The following is a 6,000-nucleotide window of genomic DNA, read 5'->3' as shown; positions in this document are numbered from 1 at the left end:
ACATGATATAATAATTAAGTTCTATGAATTACTTGATTACCCTCAAATATTTTTCATATGGGTAAAAAATGACAAGAAAAAATTCACTAGTGTATAAAAATGAAAGCTGCAGGCCAACTATAGAGCCTGGCCTCATGTCCAGAAAACCAAGAATAGTCCGAAGAAGCTAAGCGCGTGATATTTTGTGCACACAAAATAAAGTAAATATCTAGTAGGATTATTATGACACATTTGATGACATAAAACAAAATACCAGGATTCAAAATAATTATATTATTCTCATCCTTAAATTTGAATGATCTGCGGAAGATACGAGTTAGAAAACCTCTGTAGGAAAAAGATGCCCACTGAATAACAGAGTATATTGCACACCGCACCAATAAATTCAAGTCTTCTTTGTAAATTACACCTGCTGTTGACCTTCGACCCAAAAAAACATTGCAGTTGCAGCTCATTTTCTGTATTCGAAAATGTTGTTGTTGTTGTAGGGTTTAACGCCATTTTTCAGTACACGATAGGCTATACATGGCGGCCACTATTAATGGTGGAGTAAGAACTCGGAGGAAAACCCCCAGAAAGAACCACCGACCCACGATGAGCTACTGGCAAGCTTTCTCACATACCCACCTAGGCTGAATTTGAGACTCGAACCCACGCAGACAGAGGTGAGATGGTAGTGATCCGTAACGGAGAGCGCTTTAGACCACTCGGCCACTCGGGGCCCCCTTATTACAACGTAGATACAACATATTGCGGCCTGATGTTTGCACATACTATTGCCAACCATCTACTGTGCGTATATTATAAAACGGTGGTCATTAACTGAGTGATTATATCCGTTTTAATTATGTCGAAAAGAAATGGTTTAACTGCTGTTTTAAAGAACAGAGACATATAAATTGTACGATATAAAATTGATTTTTTTCCTGCCACTCAGCCACTCAGGACCCCCTTCGAAAACGTTACATACAGGCTTAGTGGAAAGTTAAGAAAATAAAAAAGAGTTTCTGACACTTGACAAATAAGGATGTAAATTACAATTTCGTTATAAAAGCCAACAATTTTCGACCATAATAATTTCAATTTCCATATCAGGAATTTCAGAATACTGCAAATAATCATGTTGATACTGAAAAAAGTAAAACATTTTTAGCATGTCATACGTATTTCAAATTAACCCATAATTTGACTTGTATCCGCTCAAAATGAAGTTAAATAATGCAAGTTATGTAACATTAAACTCATGTTTTAAAAAAACAAAACAACATTAGTTTTCTCATTTTAATTTCTGACTACGCTGGTGTCTGACCCCCAGCACGCCAATTGCAGTATCTGATCTTGTATGTGTTGTGAAGCCATGCAACTGTTTCTCGAAATGCCTCAGTTTTTATCTTATGAAATGAGGCCACTTTGTGATGTACTACACTATAATTCACTGCCTTACAACATTTCACGAAGCAATTACTTTCTTTTATCACATTTTCAGCAACAAAACGGTTTAAACCATTCAATTTAATGTCTATACCTAGCCAAACTGATACGAATCGGATCTCAATCCTGCGTGTAATTTTAACGTTCACAAATAAGACATCATTCTCTGTTGACCTTTTAGTTCACCAATCAAATCTCAGCTGTAAAATTTCTGAATGTGACGTACGTCATTCGGAACATAAGATTGCTAACGATAACTCTCCCTAACACGAATTTGCAATGTTTTATAAGATATGATACTAAAATTAGGTGGACTGGAGATTCCAAAGGTCACAAAACATTACTTATATATATATATATATATATATATATATATATATATATATATATATATATATATATATATATATATATATATATATATATATATATATATATATATATATATATATATATATATATATATATATATATATATATATATATATATATATCTATATATATATATATATATCTATATATATATATATATATATATATATATATATATATATATATATGTATATATATATATATATATATATATATATATATATATATATCTATATCTATATCTATCTATATATCTATCTATCTATATATATATATATATATATATATATATATATATATATATATATATATATATATATATATATATATATATATATATATATATATATATATATATATCAGATCTACACAAGGGAGATCTTATTTTAACCATATTGTTACCAAAGAGACCGTGAAAAGGGGTCTTATTGCATTCTTCGACTATTGCACCATGTAACTTATGCAAAGAGTTAATTCGGTGTCTAATGTATTTGTATAAATTAATATTTCTTTAGTTCCCTTGTTTGGAGTCCAGGAAAGTGACAATGACTGTGTGCTATGGCTAGATTTCCTTAATTGTTGTATGCCGTTATGATCCGATTCGACTAGTAGCTATATAGAAAGCTCATAGAGCCGAAAGCGACTCGGGGCGGGTAAATATGGCTTCTAGGATTGGAAAACGATAATAACTGCTAACAAAAGATATTATGAACCATGCTGTTTCTTTTTAACAAAACAGAAAGTCAAAGTTAGTTTAATTGAACTTATTTTCTGCTTCATGGTTCATGTTTATGATGGCTCCTGAAAATTACAAAAAGCTTCGGCAAGGCGGACCGTGTAATCGGAGGTTACATTTAAACTGTGCGAAGAAATAAAAAACCAAATACGGGCTAAGAGTTAGTTCGATACCCACAATACATCATATTAATTTATAAAGGTCTGAAATTACTATTTTTAAACAATCTCCTAGGTATAATATATTCAATCTTCGAAAGCGCGCCGTTAAATTGCAAATAAATAATTATGATCCTTCGAAACTTCAAGGGACGGAACAATGCTTGTTGTTTAGAAAAGATTCAAATTTGATTTTTTAAAGAAACTTGAATCTGATAATTTTTATAAAATTCGTTTCTTAAAGTCTGCATTCAAGAAGTTTCTATCCCCAAAAACTGTATGTGCTACGCCTTAGGGATGCAATTCTCGTGGACAAATTTTATCCATAAGTCTGCTTCTTTCTTTTTTTTAAGTTAACTTCCTTGCGGCTCATTATATAAAAGTACCACTTTCTGTTGGAAATTTGTTAATGTTTTACCGCGATGTATTTAAACAATAAATGCAAACCTACAACGTATTCAAAAACTAATTGTTAACAACATGTATGCACAAGACTGGGTCAAATCTTTACATCCTTTCATTCCTTGCGAACATTTATAAAGCTAGTTAATGCGTTTTCACTGTAAGCTAGCAACATTTCATAATAGTTCGTGTAGTTTGTGCTTTCATCGTTGCAGTACATATGTTTTGCTAATCAGAATCTCATCTCGTAAAACCAAAGCAGTCAAGAAGACTTCCACATATTAGTAGCCTTAGTATCATATAAGCAGTGAAGTGGGGAACTTTACGGACAATGGGAAAATACATTACACACACACACACACACACACACACACACCTGGGGCATTATACGAACAAAATTTATGCATGGGGCTATATACGGACAAAAAGGTTGGGCCTGTATACGGACAATAGGAATGGAACATCTAAGGTGACGTCACGGTACTGACGATTAGCAACAATGTAGCAAGGATCTGACCTCAGTCGGAGCAAAAAGCGTGGGGAAAAAACTAGAACGCATGGCGGGAACGGGACTGGCGGGCAAAATTGAGGCAAAAAAGCAAATCTTTTCGAGGCATATGAGTGGCCCTGAAATGTGCCTTTGGGTTCTTCTATTTTCTCCAGTTCTTCCACCATGTTCTCACTTTGTCAAACATTCCTTTCTTCTTCTCTTTCTCTTTCTCTGACATCCAGTCAGGATGACCCATCAATCTAAATTTTTCCTGTACCTTCATCCAGTTTTGATTTAGTCTGTCAAACTCCTCTTTTTCTTTGTTTTCTTTCTCCTTTCTTTCCTTAGACCAACTGTCTTTTATTTTCTTCACTTCTTCTTTCAACTCTTTTCTCGTTAGTTTTTCTGCTTTCTTTAACTCTTCCATCCCCCACTTCACAAAAGACCACTGTGTCCAATGCAGTACGTCTTCCCAAAAAAAACCACCTTACTTTCATTACATTATCAAGGGCTTCCTTCAAGCTACCCACTCTCACAAACGGAAGTTGAATGAAGCCTCGTAATTTTTTTACTTCCTCTTCGATTATGCCCTAAATCAGATCTCTGGCTATTTTCAGACTGTTCACTTGACTTTTCACAAAGTCCTTGGTAACTGGATACCTCCAATCATTCTCTAGCCTTTCCACCACATAGGCGGCATCTATCATCCAGTACCAACTGTCCTTAACTGGTTAAACAATTATATGGTCATCTTAGTTTATTCTTTGTAAGAATGGCGCGAACAACGAACGCTTTGACTTTATATTTGTCAAGCACGGACGTGAAGGAAAACATCCCCTACACTCACTTCACATATTATCTACTATCCACACACGGGAATGAGCACAACCCCCCCCCCACCTAAATATACTATCCACACACGAGAAGGAGAAAAACAAGTCCTTGTTATACTACCCATAAAACCACAAATATACTATCTACACAGAGGTGAAGAGCAAAAAAACAAACGACAAATATACTATCAATGCACGGGAAGGAGCATAAAACAAACCACAAATATAATATCCACACACGCGAAGAAAAAAAACCACAAATATACTATCCACACACCAAAAGGAGCACAAAAAAAACAAAACCAAATATACTATCCACACACGGGAAGGAGCAAAAACAAAGCCCAAATATACTATCCACACACGCCAAGAAGAAAAAAAAACTCAGATATACTATCCACACACGGAAAGGAACAAAAAACAAACATAAAAACAAATATACTATCCACACACGTGAAGGAGCAAAATCAAAACCCAAATATACTATCCACAAACCTACGCAAACCCAAACATCTGCTATTCACACAAGCGTACGTGAGCTCATACATACACACACACACACACACACACACACACACACACACACACACACACACACACACACACTATCACAGCAGTAAAGGAGTGTTTATATTCACACTATTCCACATTCAGAAAATTGGCACCTTGAATGGTCTCTTTTCTAGAGATTTCGTTTGCCCTACAAAGAGCTGTTTTTAAAACTTCAGATGTTTTCTCGTTCGTCTCCTATCTTACACCCGGGGATGCTGTGGCCACCGTGCTTGGAGTTCCAAATCCCAATCTTCTGTACGAGGTACCGTGAACACTGGCAGTGGTTTCTTTATTGTTATCGGCTGGACATGTCAAATTGGCCTCATCAGGAGGATTATGTATTTCTCCTTCTCCTTCTCTTCTTTCTTCTTTTCCTTCTCTTACAACTTCATTTCTTCTTCATCATCCATGGTTAGCTTGTCTATGATATGCCTGGCATTCTCCATGTGCATTTGAAGCTCTAAAAGTTTTGAAATCCTGCTACTCATTTTCTTCGCAGATGACTGGTTAACGATGGGTAGCCAGACTGACAAGCGTTCCCTTTATATGTGTTAAGCATGGACGTGAAGGAAAACATCCCCTGTCACCAAAACTTACATTGCTCATATCATTACCCCAATAAACATGGATCGCGCGGACTTAAAAGAAACACTCACTCACTTTTTACTTACAAACCTGAAATGCTCTTAAAACTATTGACAAGCTACGGAAACGAAGTGCTTTTAGACACACTTCTAACAAAGATAAAGAAATGAAATGCTTATAGATGCACTTCAGTTTTTTTAACTTACTAACATACTATTGGCAATTAAATTAGTATCACTTTTCTGGAGTATTGCTTAGCCCTGAAAAGGGCTGTTTTTGTGGACGAGGAGTGATGGCAATTTTTTATTATCTAAGATTGCGTCCCCGTCTGGCTACAGGCTTTCCCACAGGATAGGGTCTGCTTCTTCGGAAAGAGAAGGAGAACTCTTTGGTGTCTACACCGCAGTCGACAAAACCTCTGTCTGGTTTCTGATGCTGCTG

Source organism: Sinohyriopsis cumingii, chromosome 15 (assembly GCF_028554795.1).
Source record: "Sinohyriopsis cumingii isolate HCF-2022 chromosome 15, ASM2855479v2, whole genome shotgun sequence".
Lineage (NCBI taxonomy): Eukaryota > Metazoa > Mollusca > Bivalvia > Unionida > Unionidae > Sinohyriopsis > Sinohyriopsis cumingii.
The sequence above is the reverse complement of the archived record's forward strand: the minus strand, read 5'-3'. Positions refer to the sequence as shown.